The 24,563-nt window shown below is 40.5% G+C and overlaps 1 protein-coding gene across 3 annotated transcripts in view; it reads right to left on the bottom strand.

Annotated features, from left to right (window-relative positions):
- The window catches only part of ATP2B1 (ATPase plasma membrane Ca2+ transporting 1), a 122,633-nt gene extending 103,051 nt beyond the window's left edge, over positions 1 to 19,582 (bottom strand). The window contains exon 1 of one of the 3 annotated variants that reach the window (XM_046646238.1): positions 19,243 to 19,582. The gene's annotated coding sequence lies outside the window, so the exon portion shown is untranslated. Of the gene's footprint in view, positions 1 to 18,631; positions 18,968 to 19,242 lie in introns of those variants that run through there. The other 2 variants (XM_046646237.1, XM_046646239.1) reach the window with 2 other exon arrangements.
- Positions 19,583 to 24,563: the final 4,981 nt, after the last annotated feature.

Raw genomic sequence — 24,563 nt, 5'->3', positions numbered from 1 at the left:
ATATGGTTTCCTTTTTTTTTAAATTAAGATATAATTTTTCTTTTTTAAAAAAATATAATTGACAGATAACATTGTATTAGTTTCAGGTGTACAATACCATTCAGTATTTGTATATAACATGAAATGATCACCACAGTAAGTTAATATCCATCACTGCATACAGTTACAAATTTTTTTCTCTTGTGATGGAAACTTTTAATACCTACTCTCTGAGCAACTTCCAAATACGCAAAACAGTATTTACTATAGTCACCACGCGGTACATCACATCCCCACAAACTTACTTATTTTATAACTGCAAGTTTGTGTCTTTTGACACCTTCATCCATCTCGCTGCCCCCTCCCCAAACTCCCAGCAACCACCAATCTGTTCTCTTTGTCTATGAATTCAGTTTTGCTTTTGGGCTTTTTTTTTTTAAGAGTCCACATAAGTGAGATCATACAGTATTTGTCCCTCTCTAACTTATTTCACTGAGCATAATGTGCTCAAAGTCCATCCATACTGTTGCAAATGGCAAGATTTCCTTCTTTTTATGGCTGAATAATATTCCACTGCGTATATACACATTGTATATAAACTATCTTAATCCTTACTTGTTCTCTCATTTGCTATATTAGTACTTATATTTCTCTCTCTTACCTAACATGTCATAAACCAGTTAGGAAGATACTTCTTTTGTATCCTCACTTTCATCTCCTACCCTTCCCCACACACAGAGTACACACAGTGTTATGTATACAGAGGTTCAACAAGTGCTTCCTAAATATTAAATGTCACTGTAGAATAGTATAAATACAGAAGCTGTGATGGTCTGCATTGAATTCGTACTGATCCTATGACAAACCTGAAATTCACTTTTTGAATTAAATTCATATCATGCTTGACTTTCTATAGCTTAAGGACAAAATGTATAGAAATTCCAGTTATGAACTTTCTGGATAGCTGGATTCTTTCTAGTAAGCATTTACTGAGCATCTAATAAATCTAGACTGTGTCCTAGATGTTGCTTACTATGCAGTACGACTATAAAGTAATGAGATATATCGAAATATACATCAGACACATATAGCCTAAAAATATTTATTTTTCCACCAAGAATTATTTGAGCTCATCTCAATAAGGCTGTCATTGCTAAAAACATTTCAAGCACTCCAATTTTGAAATTTCCTTTAGAGTCTGGGGCACTTTTTTAAAGAAAATATCCTCAACAGCAGTAAATCATCTTTTGTTGAAGACACATCATCAAGAGTAATTTAGTAAATAAGTTTCATTCACAAGGTGGATGGCTCACACACTACATGTTACAGGGACATTGGTAAAAAAATTATATCATAGAAACTGTTATCAGAGGCAAGTTTTCTATGAAAGGAAATATTTTGTAACATAGAATCTCCTCAATCAATTCAGAATGCTAATATTCTAAGCCCAAATGAATTGTTCTGTCTTGTAGGATGAAGTCAACAAAATTACACTTTTTAAAAATTAACAAACGTGTTTTACCATTTATTATTTATCACTTAATAGTTTTGACATGAGTGCTTCCTTAGATCTCAAGTGCTATGTTTTTCTACTAGACTCCCTTTCCCTAGATATCATCAGAAATACCACATTTCATCAACAATTACTATTTCCTCCTAAAATCTCTGGTAGCATAAATTCTCCCTTTAAGTTCAGAATAATCTCAAGTCTTCATTGTTTGTCACTTTAAATGTGTCGCACAATCTTCCCACAACCTAAGCAGAACTAGATTTAAATTTGGCTTTTTGCAGTCAATATTTAAGAGTCAGCAAGAATAAAACAAATCTCTAGCCTCTTGTACAGTTTTCATCAGTCCTTAGGTAAATAGGCAAGCACTTCTAGAATCATCCAAGAACATTTTAATTCCAAGAAAAGAAAAAGAAAAAACATCTAGCTCTTGACATTAAACTTCTACTAATACATCAGAGGCTCACCAGTGTGGCAGAAAGAGCGGCGGACCTGGGAGTTAAGAGAGCTGGGCCCGCATGCTGTCTCTGCCCCGCCTTGCCACAACCCCCCACCAGCATTTGGGTCTTTCTCTACCTGCAGAGAAAGAAGCCATCATCCTATTTGGAGGGCTGCTATACACAACAGATGACAGCAACTGTTACATGCAACATGCTTCTGACACAATCAATCCTCTTCTAACTACAAAAGAAAATCAGATTCTTTATCCTCATGACCTCAAATACTAAAGCCAGTAAGTTCAATCCATTTTCTCTAACTAAAGCAGTGGTCTGAAGTCTGTGACTGTCACTAGCATAACACTCCAACTCTTCATGTCAAAGCATTTATTTACTCAGCAGAATCGGGTTATGAGATATCTGCCATAAATGGAAGCTTATCTTTATAAAGAAAAAAGATTCATTTTAAATGTTTTACACAAAGATCTTCCAATTACATACCACAAAATTATCTCGGACAATTTAAAAAAATCAAACATAATTAAACCGGCAAGTAATCACTGAGGATTACTATTCATTTTTTTAAGACCTACAATGTGTCAGGTACTAACCAAAGTCCTGGGGATCTAAACTCCCACCAACCCAGACTCGCCCTTGAAGAATTCTGCTTATCTAGGGGCATGAACTTGAAAATAGATAAGGATAACAAATGATATTTTAGAAATACCATATTTCCCTGGCTCAAATATATTTCAGGAATCATTCTTTCCACTTTCCAGCACTCTGAGCCCATAAAATGGCGAATTCCACCCTTTTTTCCATGTTGAGTCAACGGGAATTTGAATCTCTAATTTTTGCTTAAAATATCTTTCAAAAGTCTGTAATTAAGAAGTAACACTGAATCCAAAAGCTGGTTTATACACAGATAGCTTGTCACATGCCAGACAAAGCAATTAAAGCGAACAGAACTTGTTACCTCTCGGAAAAATCACAGAATTATCAAACTAAGAAACGGCAGTGTTTCCTTTTTTTTGCATCAGCACTCAGAGTTACTATTATGGACAAAAATTTAAAAAACACATTGACAACAAAATAAAATCTTTTCAACCAATAGGAAATGCAAACGAAATCTATATACTTCACTAAGTTTCAAAGTTATAGGTCAAATGTAAAGGAGTTAAGGAGATTAAGGAACACAGGTTATAAATAGCCCCATGTTACCATGTTGTTATTCTTAATCAATGGCCAAAATGATTCAGATGACTTAAAACTCAGAAAAGGCTTAGACTCAGATTTTTCTATATTGAAGAAGGTGGAATATGCCTATAATTAATATACTTCTGTCAGTTAGTAGAAGTATTTCCGTATGTCTATTTAATTTTTCATTTTACTCCCCACAGTTATTATTAAATCAATAATTTATTTCTGAATAAATAAATCTGTAATTTATTTTCTTGATTCTGGTGTTTCAGAAGCAAGAAAACAGTAACAATACAAAGTGATGGCAACACACACATGGAAATGACCTTGCCTAGGGAAGCTGGGGGAACGTCTCATGGAAGAACTGTGTTTCTTGAAGGAACAGTGGTATTTTGTAACATGAGGAATCTAGGCAAGGGAAGTATGAGGTACAAAGCATGTCACAGAATAGGGAGTAGGCTGGGCATGTCTGTAATACAGTGAGGTCTCCTGGTGTGACTCCAGGTGACCTCTGTGACAGCAGAGATGGGGCAGTACAGGGCACTCAGAGCCTAACTGGACACACGTGAATTCAGTAAGTGCCAGGGGAGAAGCATCTAATTTTCTGGAGATGTTGGAGGGCTTCGCGAAGAAGTTTCATGATGAGTCCTAAAAGATGGTTAGTCCCTATGAGGGTATTCCAGATTGGAAGAGCAGCAGAGAGCTACTGTATTTGAACCAAAGTTTCCGTGATGATTAAGTTTTGTGAGTTCCTATTTTTGATTTCAGAAATCTCCTTTTTCACTGTCAAGATGTCAATTCCCCATTCTTTCTTGCAATACTTATGCTTGCTTCTGAACAACTTTCAGTTCTTCCAAATTTGCTCTCAACTGCAGTGTGCTGGGAAACCAGTTATCAAAATGTTACAGAAATGTATATAAAATACATGTTAACACACCAAGTAAACACCTAAAGCAGAGTGAGGCACCCAGACGGATAGACTTCTGGCTTCTAAGAGTGTTTTCCTGCCAATTTCCTGGTTCTCTACTTGTTGTACATGGTTCAGGAAGCAAGATAAATAATAGCCTTCAGGCCAGGAGAGAAATTACCCCACACCTCTCTCCATTCTTGTAGTCTCCTTCCTCTTTCATTCCTTCCCATGTCAGAGGCATTCCAGATGGCAAGAGTCCACTAAGTTGTACTCCACGACAAGAACACCATTATTCATCGGAGGAATGGCATGATACAGTTATTTTGGCACATTTTATCCTTTTACACCTATAATTTGTTTAAGTAATTTTAGAGGCAGTACTTGAGAGGAAAAAAAATCTGCTTTGAATATTCAAATACCTATATATTAATATGTATCTCCTAAGTAAATGCAAAAAAGGCACATTCAATCAACTACGTAATCTGTCTCCCCTCCCCTATCACATACCACCTCTAGAGCTGTCATTTTAAAGTCCTCAACACCACTACAATCCAGTGACGATAACTCCAAACTGTGTACATTCGAAACTTTAAGCTATAATCTCTCTTTTCAAGTCCCTGGGGTACCTGCCTTCTGGGGCTACTTAGTATCAAATATATTGGAGGGGCGTGGCCAAAGAATCTATCAAAGGAGGAGTTTTCCCTCCTTTCAGCACAAAGACCTTCACCAACACAGCCTCCACCTGGGGCGACATTCAATTTGAACCTAGGGGTATGCATCGAGAGACGAGACAGTAGATGCAAGTCCAAAATTAGGATGCAACTCAGAAGGGCCAGCTTGGCTCACCACCTTAGCTGTATGTGGAAATACAAGCAGGGCTTGGCATAACTTAAAAAAAATTCAAAAGTAATAGTGACAGAAGGACAGAGATCACTCTCAAGAGTTCCAAGAAGAGGATGATGATAGCAAAACTATCAAGATTTGAGGGTTTGCTAGCTGATTCCAAAATGCCTTTCTTCTTTGTATAAGAACAGCTGGAAACAATATATCCCTATTCATTATGGGAAAAGATCAAAGACAGGAAGGGGACATTTGCACACACACACACTGCTTCCCTGGAAGCATACAGCACCTGATGAATCACCGCACAAAAAAGGAAACTGAGAAACACCACGGGCTTACCCAGCCAGGCTGACCTAAAGCTCGCATAACAGCGTCTCTTCACGGCAGGGCTCAGGTGTCACTGTCCAGCACAGTGATTATACAAGTGTTTTTTGAAGAAATATATTTATCCAAAATCTTAAGTTTTTCATTCAACATATGAGAATTAAAAAAAAAAAAAAACTGAGATACAATGTCACAGGAGGAGTCTGCTAGGACAAGAACACCTTCCTGAAACTTACAAGTTTTGTTTCACATACAATACAGAACCTTCACTGTTTTAGATTATCTCAACGTAACATTTGCACTTAAAAGTTTAGATGTTAAACTTTTGTAGAGTTGTCTCCTCTATCAAAAAAAAAGATACATTAGTCTTAAAAAAACATTTTAGAAAAACTGTTTACTCATTGGCACTTTGAAATAAAAGTAACTTCCATTTTGATGGTTTTCTTAGTGTTCTATTCCACTTAGTAAAGTCTATCCCACCCTTTAAAAGCAAGGATGGTGGAATTAGCTCAGAAAGAATTAAATTTATATAGCATCGTTACAACAAAATATTTCTCATCCTTGATAGTGTCATTCAGCTGACATATTAATCAGCTGAAATGAAAAGAAACAGTGCTTTGTGATAAATTCTCACCACAAGCATGTTACAGTTTCTAAGGAGAGGGAGGAAAAAAGCATTGTACCAGAGTCCAGTGTCAGTGGATTCAAGATCCAGACCGAGCACAAGATGCTCATTCAAGAGTCATGAGGAACCTCACAGGTATAAGGCACTGTGCCAGGGGTGAGCGATTACATCCCCTGCTCTCAAACTGAACCCCACACGGAGATGTCAAACATGTAAAAGACAATAAAATATGAATTTTTAAGACGGCTGTGAGGATTTGAGGAAGTAAAGCAAAGACCTAGAAGTGAGTGGCATGAACTGTGCACACAGCAGGAAAAGACAAAGAACCCCAAATACCTAACCAGCCTGACAGAAAGGAGGACGGCAAAAATTTTAATCAAAAGATAACTACCAAAATCCTCTAAACTCAGTAATTGCAAAGGAAATAATTGTAAATGAAGATAAGCATCTACAAATAAAGATGTTCACTGAGGGATTATTTAACATAGGAGAAAAACTCAAAACCCAAACATCCAGTAACAAGAGAATAGCCATGGGATGAAATATTACACTCATTAAAACGATGTTAATGAAAACCATTTAATAACATGAGAAAAAGAATCTAAAGCTTTTTAAAAGCACACTATCATACCTACATTATCTCATGCATGTTAATAGGTATACAAAATTTTTAAAAGATCAAAAATAAATTAAAAAGTTGAAGCTGTTTATTTCTCAGAGGTAGGATTACACGTGATTTTGTTTCATTTTTACATTGGTCTATATTTTCCAAACATTATACAGTAAGTGTTGTTACATTTTAGTTGGTAAAAAGGTTATGTAAGTCACTGTATTTTAGGATTTCCCTTTAGATCCATTTACAGCCCTTTTCATCTTTTTTGGTAGAAAGTAAATCTCTCAGTATTCCACAGAACCCACTCATTTAAACAGGTTAATATTTGTAAATTGCTTAGAACAGTACCTGGCAGGTAGAACACAACTACACAGGTGTTCATTTTATTCAGTAATTTTAAATTCCCTTTATCTAGTCAAAGTAACAAGTGTTTTAGAGCTGGTCTGTTTGTCATGGCACCTTGGTATAAGAACATTAGTGGTTTTTTTCCCTCCTAAATTCTAACATCGCTTAAGAGATGACTGCTGTCTCCCTTTCAAGGAAGAAATTCAGTCAAATATCAAGTTCCTCACAGAGAAGACAGGAAATTAATGAAGGGGGTGGAATTTTAAAAGACGGTCCAACTGTAAAGAGACACAAAAGTGTGCTCAACAGATTTATTAAAGAGTCTCTCTCAAGTCAACATTTCATGGGATTAAACTCTAACATTAAGAAGAATATATACAGGGAGGCTGGCCCCGCAGCCGAGTGGTTAAGTTCACGTGCTCCGCTGCAGGCAGCCCAGTGTTTCATTGGTTCGAATCCTGGGTGCGGACATGGCACTGCTCACCAAGCCACGCTGGGGCAGCGTCCCACATGCCACAACTAGAAGGATCCACAACGAAGAATATACAACTATGTACCGGCGGGCTTTGGGAAGAAAAAGGAAAAAATTTTAAAAATATCTAAAAAAAAAAAAAAGAAGAAGAATATATACATATCCAGATGAATAAATGGAGAAATCATATACCAGACTCTTAGTGGGGAGAGGGCTATGTGTAATTATTTGGAAAATAATGTTTTCAGGAGTTGCTTGAGGGTGTGATGAGTAGTGGTGGTGTGGTGGTGAGGGACACCCCAGGGGAAAGTCAAGAAACTAAAGATGACAACCAACTGTTCTAAATAATAAAAAAAAATGAAGAATTTGAACTTGCAAAGCAGAGGAATACTTGAGGGAGAAATCAAGGAGGACTTTAATTGTTTGAGGACTGTCTTTGCTAAAGAAATTTTCGATCAAGTCTACACTACTCACTTACGCTCTTGTAAAAATGGATTCTTTTATCCAAAGTAATATTGAGTTCTGCATCTAAACTGCACAAGACTGCACACAGACACAAGACCTGGACAACAGGTAACAAATCTGGGTTATCCACACATATAAACCTATTCCATACATGTATTCATTTCTGGTTTTGAGAAACTGATACATGCATAAAGTTTGCTTAGAGAAACAGATCGACAAGGACTTTTTTATTTTTTTTATCAGCAGTTCTTTTAGTCCCCCTATCCCATTTTCGATGCAGAGGCAATGAGGAAGAGGTGCCTTTCATTTTAGTACCTAACTCCATCTCTACAAAGAATACTTACAATGCTCCCATTTGCTTTTTCAGTTTTAGGCATTATATATATCTTTCAACACCATTCTTCCTTCCATCCCCAGCACAAAGACAAATGCTTCACAAAGGACTTTTATCTAGAATATATTAAAGAAACAACAACTCAGTAATAAGACAAACAACCTAACTTAAAAGTGGACAGAAGATCTGGACACTATATGTTACTGGAACCCAAAATGTCCATCAATGCATAAAAGGATAAACAAACTGTGGTATATCCATACAATGAAGTCCTCTTCAGCAATAACAACGATTGGACTCTTAATAAATGCAGCATGGATGAATTTCAAATAATTATGCTGAATGAAAGCAAGACCAAAAAAGAGCACAGACTGTGTGATTCCATGTACATAAAATTCTAGAAAATTCAAATTAATCTATAATGACAGAAAGCAGATTAGTGGTTGCCTGAGGAAAGGAGGTGGGAGAGGCGAAGGGAGGGAAGAAGATCGCAATCAGGCACAAGGAAATTTCTAGGGGGATGGTTGTGCTCATTAACTTGACTGTGGTGGTAGTTTCACTGCAGTATACAAACATCAAAACACAAGTTTTTCACTTTAAATGTGTGCAGTGTACTGTATGTCAATTATACCTCATTAAGTCTGTAATAAATGTTTTAAATTATGAGAGAAAAGAATAGGACACAAATAAGCTACACAGGTGTTGCGGACTCAGATGTGGGCTTTCTGACTACGGCGTTCACTGTAGGATGATCTGACTGGGACATTTTCTTTGGACAACCCCGCACACAAACACAGAGCCAGTGTCAGAATCTTTAGGTCCTTTGCCTTGAGCTCGTCAGAGACCTCAGAGAAGACACTTCAACTCTGGCCAGCATCCCGAAAGCTAAGCGAGGGAAGACACCCGGGGATCTTAACATAAATATGTAACTCATACTCACTCTCATTACTATACTTCTGGCAGGGAGCAGAGTTAAATGCCAGTTATATGCCACTTCTTTAACTAGAAATCTTAGATTAATATATTTATTGAAAAGCTAAACTATCTTCATAAATGAGAGACAGCATGTCACAGGTGAAACATCAAATGATGATAAGCTAGATAAAAGACAAAATTAACAGGCAAACCTAAAAGAATAAAGAATTAACGTGGTTGAAAATTTGGGGAAGGGTGGGGGACAAACAACTACTATGACCATACAAATTTTTTTAAAAGTCAAAACTGCCAAGAAGAAAATTAATAAAAGTCCCTGACTTTATATTTTGAGAGGAAACAAATCAAGTGATTTACCCAAGGTCATTTGGCTTTTTAGTGACAAAGATTAAACTCAAATTTAAATCTGGAGAGAACTTAAGATAACGTCACAGAGTGAAAACCTAAATCAGAAGTTTTGGGTCCAGTCACACATAGGAATACCAGAAAGATACAGAGGCCCTGAGAAAGGTGGGCATTCCCGGCAATAGGAACACTGCAGCCAGAGGTCCAGAGGCCAAAGAGAATCAGGTAAGTTCCAGGGTTCAATTACGTATATAAAAATAGTGGCGTTTAAGCTCAAAGGGAGCTGAATTTAAACTTTACCCTAAATCTGCTGTGCATACAGAGGAAGACTGACTGACTGACTGATGTTTGTTTTACTGACACCCGACATTCCGAGGGTTTGAGGAGCTCCTTTTCCTACACTTGGCCATCATCTATCTCTTCCCCCAATGCACTGACCGCCCTTCCTTGTTTTCAGTCCTCTCTCTGCTCTGGTGCCCTTTAACTCAGTAGTTCTCCACCATGGTTACAAGGAGCCAGGAGTGTCCAAAGGAAAGCACCTGAAGTTGGTGAGTCACTTTTCAAACAAACAAAAGAACAGTTAAAGCATCACTCACTTGATTTAGGGCAGAAGTAGAGAAGAAAGGACAGAATAATAGCAAAGGAACTGAAAATCTCACATAACTCTAGTTATTAGCATGGAAGCTTGGAGTCTATGCCAATGTCATCCTCGTGTGTCCCAGTAGGAAATGATCAAATCCAGTAGGAAAAGCTCACGTTCTAACCCATTTCACGTTTGCTGCTTTCACTGATTTCTGCCTTCACAGGCTTCTTTTTATTTTTTTTTCCACTACCAAAACCACTCTACACTCCTCTTTTGATAAAATGTATTGTGATTATTATTGCCATGTGAAAGCAGCAGCAAGTCTTAGAGTTCCTTCTACAATACCTTCCCAACAATTAGATCTACAAAGTTTAACAGGGTTCAGAGAACATGCAACAGCAAAGCACCTGTACGGTTTCAGCTGTGCTAATCACTGGGAAATGAATACGCTCTAGAGAGCAACTCTTTTCAAGCATTTTTTAATATAATGGCATACACCCTAAATCTATATAAATCATTAGTTGCTTAACATTTGAAATTATGACTCCATGTACTACATGAGCATTCAACAGAAATGATAAAATCAATTACAGGCTTTCCTCTCTTGACCTAAGGAAGGCAGTTACAAGAAAAACCGCATTACTGTGCTTTAACTAAACTTTAACGAGACTGTCTACCTTCACTTCTTCCTGATGCCTACAGTGATCCTGAACCAGGTTCATTCTCAGTTCGGAAAAGAACTGTTTCAGAAAAATTAGAACCTGAAGCAAACAGACATTCAAAAGCTTAGCTCCAATAGCTTTCCAATCAATAAATACCAACTGCAAGTATCATATTTTCAATTTTGAACCATGATAGATGTTTCAAATTATGGCATTTTACATCATGCAATGTGCTAATGGATTACAGAGCCAATAAGCACATCTTAAGAACATCAATCTTGATGAAAGGAAAAGATGTCACAAGCCAAAGGAAAAGTGAAACAGGTCATTTTAAGATATAAATTTTAGCTACTATAATGACTAATTACAATCAGAATAAAATCTAAAAATGCACAAATCAGCTACTACACTGAAATTAAGAAATGGAACAGACTTCCTATATAGAAGCTAAGTTCTGTTGTCTTAGCAACATTCCATGAAACGTAGCTGCGCTCCAGAAGTAAAACGGGTTTTCCTGCAAATCTAAGAAAAGTTAAAATTTCAAAGGTAAAAAGGCTTTAAAAATTCTCCAAGAAAAATTCCTCAACCATATCTACTGTGCCTTAACACAAGCTACACAATGTCTGAGTCCAAAATTAATATGCCAGAAAATACTGACTGAACATTTACTGGATAAAATTCTATATATCCTCAAGAATCCAGGTTCTTATCTCGGCTCCTCTGTATTATCTCCAAGTGAAATTACTGAGTAAGACAAAAGGATATATAATAGATGGGAAGTGTATGACCCAGACTACAAATGCAGAAAAATTCAGACAAGAAAATTAATGAGTGACGACTAGAAAAGGGAGACTAATGCTGAGTTTTGAAGGATGGGAACATTTTGATAGACAAGAAGATTGAAGGTCTTATCAGGTGAGACGAAACACACACATGCAGTCACAGCAAAGGGAATGAGAGGCTGTGTGGAGGAGACGGCCAATGATGACCGTCACAGAGTGGGCAGTCAGCGGTAGCACAGTACCGCAGCTGTGCTCTCAACTCCAGGAAACAGGATTTATCCCGCGTTCTATGTGAACGGCACCAGCTGGAGGTGTGCAAAGTGGGGATCCTGGGTAGGTACTAGAGAAAAGTAACAGGTGAGATGCTCCACTAAAGAGTTTCTGTGAAACAGAGGAGCCAAACACTGAACACATCCAGACAGACTCAGTCCACATTAGCACATCAAAGTACAGGAGCTGTCCCAAATGGGGAAACTGCATAAACCAGCTTATCTTGGATTGTGGTTTTGACCCTCTCCCCCTATGAAACCCCTATTAATATTTCTTAAAGCACATTTTAGAAAATACTGAGCTGCTTTATAAAAGGCCTTCAGAGTCAAGTTGCGTCTTGATAGAGAAAAATGAGGAACCACTGAAAGTTTTAGTGAAGAAATGATGGCAGGAAGGCTATTTAAAAACAAAACAAAAAAATTCTACCACAAATATGAAAGGTAGATTAAAGCAGCAGATCTGAGAATCTTGAGAGTAAAAGACTGTTTAAAATCCTTCTTCTGGGAGCGAACTCACTAAGTTAATACAAGGAACAACAAATCCACATTGTTAATAATCAAGTTACTTAAAAAGCATCTTTTAAACAGTCAAATCCTTTTTAAGATCTACTTTTCAGGAAATATAACCTTTACTCCTAAATTCACCAGGTCTTCACGGTAGTCATACCAGTTTACGGTCAGGCAGTGAATCTCAGATTTCACAGTGTAAGCAAGCACTGGCCCATTCAAAACGACCCTTAGTCGTCCCCCAGAGGCCCAGGTGACAGCACTATTAATACGAAGTAGGTATCACAGATTTTGAGAAACCATATTGTTGGAAGTTTTTGTACTCAAAAATAGCAAATAATACGCTTACCAAAGAGGTAACTAAAAACACCACATACTGTTCAGAACAGTGGACACTGTCCTACGAAAAACTTAATAAAAAATAAAAAGCTTTAAAAGAACAGGATGAAAAGTTTACCCATAGTTTATCTGGATCCTTCTGCTAGAAATCTTTATTAGTTTAGATTGCCACAATCATTAGTAAATTATAACCCATGATTTCTAAATAGATGCTTAAGGAGGGTCAACAAGCCTAAGTTTTGGAACAAACAAATGTTCTGCATAGTCTTGAGACAGATCTGTTTGGAAATCAATTTCATTAGAAAACGCATTTTAAAAACAGATGCAGGCGATTTACCATATTTTATAAATGAAGCAAAAACAACTGCATTTTAAAACTGGTCTTAAAGAGAAAGTAATCCATATATTAGATAAAATAGTTCAAAAAGTCAGATGAGTTTATATCAAATGGACCTTACAATAGATTGGTGAACAATATAAACTATTATTTAACATTTAAGTGAAATAACAGCAACTTCTATTTTAAGGCACAGAATGGTAAAGTACCAATGTCTTATATCATTAATATTCTTGAAAGATCATTAGGCATTAACATGCTGTTTCTGTTTTTGGTTTTTTTTTTTTTGAGGAAGATTAGCCTTGAGCTAAGATCTGCTGCCAATCCTCCTCTTTTTGCTGAGGAAGACGGGCCCTGAGCTAACATCCATGCCCATCTTCCTCTACTTTATATGTGGGACGCCTACCACAGCATGGCTTGCCAAGCCGTGCCATGTCCGCACCCGGGATCTGAACCGGTGAACCCCGGGCCAAGGAAGTGGAACGTGCGCACCTAACCGCTGCGCCACCGGGCCAGCCCACTGAGCAACCTGCTGTTTTTGAAGGAACAGCTGCTAGTTAACTGAAACTAGTAAGAACCACCACTTATCCACCAATTTATATCCTTTTAGTTTGAAGTAACGTCCAAAGTATGTCCTTCTAACAAAACATAAAAGCTAGACTAAAGCATAAATATATAGTACTGTACTAACACAGCATACATTATTTCTACAAAAATAAGCCCCCATGTTCAAGTCACATGGAAATGGCAGACATTGAGGCATAAAAACAAAAACAGAAGAACATTCTCTGTCTAGAAGTTTACAGTGCTCAACAAGTAACTTAATAAATAACCACAGGTGGATCTTCTGAAAGAAGATAACAGATAACAGAGAGACTTTCAATTTATCAGTTTTGCAATTGTCACACAACCCACCAATTCCACAAATCAAACCTGGCTACCACAGTCCAAACTGTTTGAAAGCACTAACTCCACTGTTCCAAGTCAAATAAATCAATGATGTCCTTCTAATTTAGAAGTGCATCTCTACTACATAATATAATTTTAACCCAGGTATAAATCCAACGTTAGTGTTTCTCAAAATGCAAACTACTGGGCTCCCCCCCCCAATCTGCTGACTCAGAACTGCAGGGGTGATGCCAGGGGATCCGCACCTTCAATTACTCCACCAGGTGATCCCCATGCACGCAAATGCTGGAGAGCCACCACCTTCCTCGTGAGCCTGATAACAAGGTTTTGGCTTTCAGGCACTAAAATCTCCTCATTTGGGACCTTTTCAAACTAAATTTTATTACATAAATTAATACTTCAAAAAGATTTAGGTAATAAATATGTTGTGCCAGAAAAAGAAGTGCACAATAAAATCACAGCAGAAATTAAAAGAAGAAAGTTTTTGTATAGGCCATTTTATTTTTAACTCAAGATTTAAGACATTCCTAATCAGGTCTTTGACATCAAAATTTCTAACTTAAAAATAATCCAATCCACACTATTAAAAATACAGTATTTCAAATATGTTCAGATTCATTTACACAGCTGTTAAGTAAATCAGGGTGTTAACTGTTTACATTATACCAAATATAAGCAATGATTAAACTTATAAAGCTAAATCCAAGCAAATCAGTTTATATGCAACTATTAAATTTACTCTGGACAAAAACTGATTTTTCATAAACTTACATAATTTTCACAAACTTACATAAACATGTATAACGGAAAGAGCAATGGAGCAAAACCTAGAAGCCACCTAGAGTCCAGTTCTGGTTAATATAGCTGCTAGCCACCTGACCTTAGGGCCCTGACAAATCATTTTACCTACCTAAAAAAAGATACAGCTATCTACTTTACTCACTTCACAGGATTATTTCCTGTGCAAATCAAATGAGATGGTATGTCAATACATTCTGAAATACTAAATACTGTAAAGCACTTTATAAATCAAAGGCATTATCATTAAGAGTACAATTTGAGACACTATCTCTGGGTGCCTGCTGTAAGAGAGACTTACAGAAACAACGGAGAACATAAAAATGGACCTTTCAGATTCAATTAGATATTGAACGCTCTTGTATATATTCCGTAAATTACAAACATAAAACCTAAGAATCCAAATCAATTACCCATCCTTGGTCCTTATTTATAACAGATCCATTTCCTGCATAAAGATATAAACAAAATTAGATAGGCCATGAGTTAATAATGTCAAAACTGGTCAGTAAGTATGTTATTCTCTCTCCTTTCACGTTTGACAGTTTCCATAATAAAAAATTTTAACAAAACAACGATGTATATGTGTGTGTATATAAAATATTTGTAAAAGCTTAAAAATAAATCTCTTTTATAAGTTATCTTTTTGAAAACGATTCCCATACTGCTGCATCATTTCCCTTCAATGTTACCTCAGATTCTATACTATATTCCAAAATAAGCTAACTCGTGACACCTACTAACCTACTAGAAAATAATTATTCCCTTCCAACTAGGCAAGTAAATGCTCTTACCTGAGCTGCAAAAATTTAATTCATACGTTTCTGCTTCCTGATCTTTACTCCTTTGTTTTTTAGCTCATTCATTACAAAATCTCAGAATTAAAAAGTGAAATGACCCGTTTCAACTGCATTTATGTGAAAGAAACTTAAGGGAAAAAAGGTAAATACTCTTGTTAGTATTGCCAAAGACCACCCATAGTTGGGATTGGCCATTCCTCTTAAAACCTGTTGACCTATACAACTCAACATAGTAAGAGACTGTTTCATCCAAAATAAAGTTAACATGTTTGTCAGACAAAGGAAATTAGTAAATTTAACCCTCATATCAAGGATTCTATCAAATTATGCATAACAACGTATAATTACTCTGCATACATCAACCTAATTGCTCAAATATGTCCTTTAACCAGGGGCCATATTCCACAGATTGAAAAAGCATAAACCACCTTTCATCTCAAGCAGATTTTTTGTTTAACTTAATAAAACTTATCTATATCTCAATAGCTTACACTTCAGTAGTCAATGAAGAAACTGCAAGCGCTCAATGAAAACTTAAATGCAGACAGAAGGGCAATAATATCTTGTGGTTTGTACTTAAAAGTATATTTGGCAATATCCACATCAATTTGTTCATTACGTGGGAGCTAAATCTTTGTTTTTTCATGTTACACCTGCAGTCACAATAACCAAAAAGTATCCTGTGCCTGAAGAGATAGTGTACCTTAAATCGTTGATTTGGGAGGGAGGGGGCCAGGAGACAGCAAGTGGGCAGGGAAGGGGAGCTCACCAATTCAGCTGTCATGACAGCATTTGTCTTCTCAGCATTAAAAACCCCATTCATTTTTATATGAGATGCATTTGAGAGGAGCCATATATAGAAACCACTTTTTCCAACACAGTCTTTCATAACTTTGAATGTAAAGACTCCTGATCCAAGTCCTCATTTGTATTATTTAAAAACAAGTAATTGTAAAACTCTCAGTCAAGCCATAAAAGGAAAGCTGTTGGAAGATGAAAAACAAACAAAAAGGAACTACCATACCTGATTCAAGTAAGGTTAATAATTTTACAGATTTTGCATGTTTACTTTAGAGTCTGTTAATAGTACAGAAGCAAAAAAGAAAATTGTAAAACCACTAGCAGGCTGGTAGGTACCCTTATTTGGTGGCAATGGCTAGAGTTAAATATCTATCTATTCACAATGCACCTATTACTTCCCTTATTTCTTTTCCTAAGTCGATGAGACCATCATTACCCCTACTATCGTGTTCTAAGCACACAAGTAAACAGCTTTCTCACCTCATCTCAGAATCCTACACTAAATCCCAAGCTTCAATTAAAAAATCATTATTTCCCATACAATTGCAGAAATCCCCCCTAAAGAGTGAGGAATTACAGAATACAGAAAAATGAAGACAATTTCACCTCGTACATCTAAATAGGGATGCCAGTAACAACAACTGCAATAAAAAATCAACAAGGCGTACTCTGAATTTTCATGATTTTAATAAAAGAAAATCATGAAATTTTAAAGTAAAGGTGGCGCTCTGTCCTCAATTCACCCTATTGTGACTCACTTTTGCAGACTATATGGTAGGAAATAACAGTTACTTTTCAAAGATCTTTGCAGTTACACCCAAGCCAAAATCAGGACAGAGATCCACCCTTAATTACAGCAATTTAACTGTCTCATCCAAAGCAAGGTAGAAACTAAAACGTCCCCCTGAAATCAGGGCTAAATAAGCCCATTTCATATACTAGTTTTCAAAGGCTCCCTTTAAGGGAAATGTTTCTATTTACTTCATATTTGAACTCAGCAGGAGGAAAAAGAATAAAAGGGGGGGAGGGGGACCCAAATTGAACGCACAAGTACAAAAAGCAGATTCTCCTCCAATCCCTCTTAATTCCCCCAATCCGCCTCTGCCACACACAAGGACAGCGAGTCTGGGGAAGGCTGGCAGCAGGGCAGACGGTGAAGGCCCTCCATTCACTCACGTGGGCCACCATCCAAAGGGTTACACACACACTGCCCGAGGAGAGCTCATACAAAGCAGATCCTTACAAGTACTTCTTATTATAAAATACACCCACGCTGAACAAGAGCTTTATTTTAAAGTAAGACTGTGTTCAGGTGGGGGAGGTTAAACACAACAAAGGCTTCCATGATGAAAGGCTGACAGCACAAATATATGCATATACCTACACACATATGAAAAAAAATCCATCTAACTAATTTATCAGGAACAGCAATCGATACCAACAAGAGCCATTAGATTAATAAATCCAAAAAAGTAGCATGCGTAACAGCCAAAAGGGCTGCCTGCTGCGCTCTAAGCCCAGAAAGGTAATGATACGCCTGCGGAGGAGGGTCGAGCCCTGCGCAGACTGAGAGACCCCCCTCAGCGCCCCCTTAGCACCCCCTGCCCGCCCCTCGGCGCCAGGCACCGCTGCACAGCACAGGATGCGAGCACCATCAGCGCTGCGAGTTCCGCAGAAAACTGGTGAATGAAATGCGCACGGAGACCAACCTGGCCAGTGACCGCGGCGCAGAACCAGGGGTCGCTAACTAGCTTAGCCACGGGATTCTCCTGCAGGATGGAATAAAGGGAGCACACCCCAACCCCGGCAGCTGGAATGCGGTTCTTTCTCACTGCCTCTTTCCAAAAAGAGGGTGGAAGACGCAAGGGTTTTTTCTCTTTCTTTTAAACTAACTCCAAAAAACGCGAATCGGAAGCAACTGTGAACATCCTGGGGGACCGGGCGGGCGACGCGGGGAGAAAAGCGAGGCAGCTCTCCAACTCCCGGGGAATCACCGTCCAGTGTGACATGCATCCATCAACCAGTCCCGGCCGGGGGACGACGGCGGCCCCCGCTCTCCGCCCGCGGAGCACCAGCGGGGCTGAAGCCGGGGATTAGACGGGTGACCCTCCCGGGGCGCGGGGAAAGAATGCCGGGCACCGCTGCCCTCAAGGTCACCACGCGCCGGGGCGGGGGCGGCCGGCGGTGGGATGGACTACGGCGCGGCCGACGCGGCTCGGAGAAGAGCTGCGGGTGTAGATGCGAAGCCCCCCCGAGCCCCGTCCCTCGGGCCCTGGGCGGGGACTCCCGGGCCGACACGGCGCAGAGGTGCACGCCGAGGAACCCGCTCACCTTTACGATCTGCGGGCGCGGCAGGACACATGCCGCGAGGGGCCCCCCGCACGCCCCCGCCAACTTCTCCCGAATCCGCCGCAGTCCGCGGGGCAGCCGGCTGTCAGGACCCCCGCGCGCCGCCCCGACCTCCCCCACAGGTGACCTGCTCCGCCGCGGCCGGGCGGCGGCCGCCACTCACCTCGCGCGGCAGCAGAAACCATTTTCCGAGGGGGGAAAGGAAGGGGAGCCGCTGGAGGGTCGGGGGTTGGGGGATCGGGGAGGGACCGTGAGCAGCGCAGAGATTGGGGACTCGGTCCTCGGCGCAGCGGCAGCCAGCTAGCGGGGCTCCGGGCACCACGCGGAGGTGCGGCTGCACCTCGAGGAGGAGGCGGCCGCGGAGCCGAGAAGCTCGGCGTCCACCAGCCGGGGCTCCCTACTCACGCTGCACTGCGAGCAGGCGGCGGCGGAGGCGGCGCCCGGCCCGGCCCCCGCCCAGAACCCGGCAGCCGCCGAGTGGCCGCCCGCGTCCCCGCAGGACCCGCCTCCTCGGCTCCGCAGAGCCGCACACTGGGCGCGCCGCGCTCCGCACGGGCTGCTCCGGGGCCTCCCGCAGCCGTCCGCAGCGGCAACGGCGGGCGGGGGGCAGCCCCCCGGTGAGCACCGCTGCCCGGCCGCTCGGGCGGGGCCCGCGGCCACCGGCGAGCGGCCGGCCGAGCACGAGGGGGCTGCGCACAGCTCCGGGCAGGGGCCCCGTTTGCACCGGGTGGCCCGCAAGATTGCCGGGTCAGGCAGCGGGAGGAGGACTCTCACCCGTTCCGGTCCGGCGCTCCCTTCTCTCCACACCCACACGCCTCCCGCTCCACGCTGGCGGCGCAGCTGCTCCCGCTGCCACTGCCGCCGCCGCCGCCGCCGCCGAAGCTCGCGCCGCCGCTGCTGCCGCCTTGGCTGGGCGCAGTCACGTGACGCGGCCCGCGGGGAGGCTGGGGGCGGGCAGGCGCGCGCGCGCGCGCGGGGGAAGCGCGGCTCGGACTGGGACTGGGAGCCGGGCGGCGCGGAGAGGGCGTTTAAGGGGAGGACCCGGCGAGCGCGCGCCCGGCGATTAGCCCCGGCGGCGCGGTCGGGAAAGGGTGGCCGGAGTGAGGGCGGGGGCCCCGCGCCTCCGCACGCCCCTCCCTCTCTTCCTTCCCCGACCGCCTCGGCCCGCCGCTGCCCCCGCCCCCCCTCGCTCCTTTCCTCCTGCCGCTGCCTGCGATTGGCCGGGACGCTCTGACGTCCGTGTTTCCATGACGTATCGGGGCAGGGGGGCGGTGGGGGAGGAGGGGGTGGCTCGGGCGCGAGGCGGTGACTCCGTCAATCACAGTTGCTGTTTCGGCGCGGGGCCGGGCGCTCCCGCGACCGTGGAGACAGGAGGACGGGGACTGCCGCAGGCGGACGCCCTTCACCTGGGGCCCCGCCCGAGCCACCCCGGGCCTGCGCCCCTCCAGAGCCCAGGAGTGGCGATGGCGGGTGGCCCAGGACTAGCGCTCCTGGCGAGGACAGGTTAAGGCTGACCACTGGTCAGCGGACATTTGAGCAGCTCCTCGCCGCGCCTCGGCTCCGCTCCGTACCGGACTCGATGCCTGTCCCGAGCCGTGGCGCACGCGCCGGACGACCCAAGTGCCTCCCGGCTCTCTCCCTTCTTGCAGAGGAGAGCCCACTCCCCCTGTGGGCGCCGGGCGCCGCATCTCTCTTTTTGCCGGTCGGGCCCGCAGACCCCGGGGCTCCACGCTGCAGCGCCCAAGGGTTAGCGCAGGCGTTGGGCCAGTGCCAACAGGCCCCTCCGGACCCGCGCTTAAAATCCCCGTGTTTTCGTTTGGGGCTGGCTTATTCTCCGTATGCCAAGCTGTTGGCTCTTTTAGTTCACTTGTAGCAGCTCTACACAGCACCCTTCTTTCGTGTGGGGACAAGAAAATGAAAACCCACAGGGTAACGTGCAGGATGTAGATGCTAAAAGGTAACTTGCTTTGCCCCAACCTTCAGGAGCTTTTGCAAGTTAATTTTTTTAAAAAAACAAAAAACACCCGTAGTGACAGCTACTTTAAAAATAAAACGGTTTCTCCTTCCTACACACACGGATGCACCTATGGAAAGATTTGTGCCTTACCTAAGACACTGTTCTCCATCTTCATCTGATCGGCTCTATTTGAACTAACCATCTCCGCTCGTTCAGAGACCTTGTCAATGTTGTTTTCAACACCGCTTAATCAGAACAGAAAGATAAGTTCTGCAGACTCTTCTCCTTTCTCTTAACTCCAGGACTGGAAAAATCAGTATATGTAACTTCGTCTTAAAATCATGCAGGCAATGCGAAGGACTTTATTATGTGTGTTAGCTCTCTGGTAGCATTTATTTTTAAATATTTGTAAAGCCTTCGAAACAAAATATGTAAAAAGTTTAAAAAGCAAAAAACTCCAAGTTAACCCTGTTGAAAATAAATTTTTATCAATTTGCGTATCTTACCAGGTCAGGCATTACCAACCTTTTGAGCTGCGCTTAGATGTGCAAAATTAACAGTGGGCAGAGTGACATTGTTTTTCCTCTCTTTAATCCCTGTGAAGGAATTGGTTGATGTGGTACAATAGCCTTTCCTGACGTTATTTCAAAACTTCTTAACAGAAGAACAGATTAACTTTTCAAAACGGCTTAGAGACATTTAAGTATCATTGGCTTTTGTCCAACTTTCCCTCCAAGGAAGTTGCAATAGAAAATTGAATTACATATTCCACTTTAATCAAGAATTTGACATTAAAGTAATATATGAATCATTGCTATAGTACACTAGCAAAACGGATAATAGGTTAAACTAGAATCTATTCACTTTGTGGGTTTGTTGCAGTTCAAAATAAAATGTATGCTCTTATAGTGTTGTGGTCATGAAAAACTACTCAACATCTTCATTTTAGAACATGGTTTCAATAGTTTTCATTTATGGAGATTATATACATATTTATCCCAGAACATATTTATATGCATTTTAATGAAATGTGAGTCACATACAGTAATGTACTGTTACTGATATAGTCAAGATAATTGTACTGTGTAGTTTGGTTTTTATATTTTCATTCTTCAAATAGCAAATAAAGGCTGAAAGCAATGTAGAAATAGTTGCACACATTACCTTTGAAATTCATTCTTTTTCTCCCAAAGATTTAGTATGCAAATCTCCTTAATGGCATATTCTCTATGTAAAAACCCAGGAAATATTTGATTGCTTAATTAGCATTTCCTAAAAAAATGGAACTACTTGAATTCAAAGATGCCACTATGTATGATATAACCATATCCTCTTAATCGTAGACCCTACTTATCCCGTGGATTTAATTGATCCAGAGATACATCATTGCATAAGAACAACATAATAATGCAATTTATGTTGAAATACTTAATCTTACAAAGTCCTTTTAATATGCTTTAAATATCTTTTTTAGTTACAATGCAAAATGTATAAAGATGTTTAAATCCAATGGCAAGTTACTATTTGAGATGTTAACGTTGAAGATGGGTCATGCGTTCAAAATAATGTATTCTGCAAAATATTAAAGTATATTCCTTTTAGTGGATTAAATCTAAACTATTGACATCTTTTCTGATGAGTTGATCAACTCAACATGAATTAATCATGTATAACTCATGGAGACAGTTTTCTAAAGTTCTCAAAGTAATTAAATGTAAAGGGAAACAGTAGAATCTTTATTCCCTCAAGAATTGTCAACATGTGTCTAGCAACAGGACAAAATAAAGACATACCAACAGCGACATAACATAACAGCAACAACATTTTTAAAACCATATCATTTCCCCAAATAGACATTTATACATATGTGAATATGTCCGTTTTGATCATTGCAGAATGCTAAGGAGAACTGACACATGTAGGGAGGCAGGAGTGGAAGAATATTCAGTGCTTCATAAAAAGCAATTGTACACGTTCTCAAATTTCCATTAACCTAGATCACCAGAGAGAGATGTCAAGAGAAACATTACCAAGCTGGAAACCACAGAGAACTCTTATCTATTAGTAACAAATTAATTACATTTGCTCAATTAAATGAAGTATGATTGCAGGTAAGCCTAAAATAAGAATTTTCAAGTCACATTATGGAAAATTTTTATAGGTGAAAAATGTAAAATGGTTAGATGTCATCGTTTGACAGGAATTATTTAACACCCTGTACTCTTCTAGAATAAGGCATTTTTTCTACTTCAAATGTTGCATAATCTAGGTCATAGAGTATGGTCCTAAATCTGAATTCCAGAGAATCAAAAAAGGGAAAGCTCATACTTAAATGTCGTTAAGAGAGATTTCCTAACAGAGGATTTGGACTTACCTTGTGCCACGAAAGATATATAGGATTTAAATTAATGCAAAAGAAGATAGGCAGTAGAAATGCCAGGAAAAGTACTTGGGAATTAACAAGTTGACCACATCCATTTTCCTATCCTTTCATTATCCATGAGACATCCATTTACTACCTTTGGTACGCTGCATGTCCGTAAGTGGAGCTCATTTATTTTCCTATTAGTAATGGTGAGTTATGGTGTATCATAGGGTTGTGATGGGGTTTTGGTGAGATATTTGTATAAAGCTCTTAAAGCGCTTGATGTGTAGTAAATACTCAATAAGTGTTGTCATTACTATTCACAAGCATTCATTCTTTACCCGTTATTACCAAGTAAATGTACTGCAAACAAGAATATACACTCTTACTTTAATTAAAAGGGGTTTATTTTTCTCACGTTGGAAGTCCGGAGGCAGGTGATGTTATGGTTGATTCAGCTGCTGAACACAGCCATCAAGGATCCAGGTTCACAGCTTTCTGCTCCACCATCCATGGGGTATGTTTACTTCAATATCTTTTTAGTTTAAAAATAGGAAAATCAGCAGGATTTTCTCTCATTTGTGGTGAATCTTACATTTTTCATATTTTTTAGTGTTTACATTTTTATATAATTTTTCATTGTTGCCCACCTTTTCTTTGAAACTCTTCCTTTGTTTTTCATGACGTTAGAACATGCAGAAGAATCACCTGTGTGAGCTTAGCAATGCAGATTCCTGGGGCCACACTGGCAGAGCTTCTGGTCAAGTCTGTGTGGAGTGGAGCCAGCAGATCCACATTTTTGACAGTCCCTTTAGGTGGTTCTGATGCACCTCACTGGCTCTCGTTCCCTCCTCCGTCATGATATTCTTTTGTTGGTTTCTTCACTAGTTCTTCTTTCTCTTTCCCTGGCTATTTACAATACAAAGTATTTACACTTGAGCATTTCTTTCTATCTTAACTTCTAGAAAGTTCACCCATTTTTACGACTTCAGTCTCTTGAGGATAAGGATGATCTTATTCATTTTTCATCAACCATTTGTTGATCCTGACAAATGGCCTCTCGGCTTACTAAGGTAGGAAAACAAAGAGGATGCCTATTTAGAAGACATTAACATCAAAGTGATACTTCATCTATTCATTTATACATAGAAACTTTTATTAAACACTTATACATGCCAGGCCTAAAAGGGCTTGGCCCATAATAGGCGCTTAAAGTAAAATTACTTTGAAATGAATGAATGAATAAATGAACTATCTCCTCTCTGATGATGAATTCTAAATTTATATCCCCTGACTTTTTCTTTTATTCTGGTGATCTGAGGGAACTTTTTTCAGGGTCATTTTTTTCCTTCCATATAGAAATATTGAAAAGAAGCCAATTTACCAGCCATCCAAAACCAAATAACTGAGAGCCAATTTTTTGAGGGAGAGGTCAAGGGAGAAAGCTGAAAATGCTGGGGAGTGGGCGCAGAGTTGGGAGAAGGGAGGCTCTAAAACAAACGGAAGGGACTCGCCTTCGAAAGAAAAAGGAATATCTCTTTTTCTGATGTAGAGGCAAAAGGCAAAAAAAAAAAAATGAGTGGGACGGAAGAGTAAAAATTGAAGTTTAGAGGAAAGATTATATAGGTACATAAATGTCCTTATGTATATTAATATTCCTTATGTAATAATAGGTGCTTGTGGTCATCAGCCAGAATCGAGAAAGGCTAAGAGCTGGAAGGGGCAGAAACTGAAGGATAAGCAAGGGATAAACAAAATGTTATTCAAGGCCCA

The sequence above is a fragment of the Equus quagga genome, chromosome 19, assembly GCF_021613505.1.
Source record: "Equus quagga isolate Etosha38 chromosome 19, UCLA_HA_Equagga_1.0, whole genome shotgun sequence".
Taxonomy (NCBI): Eukaryota; Metazoa; Chordata; class Mammalia; order Perissodactyla; family Equidae; genus Equus; species Equus quagga.
This window is presented reverse-complemented; position numbering and strand designations above follow the sequence as displayed.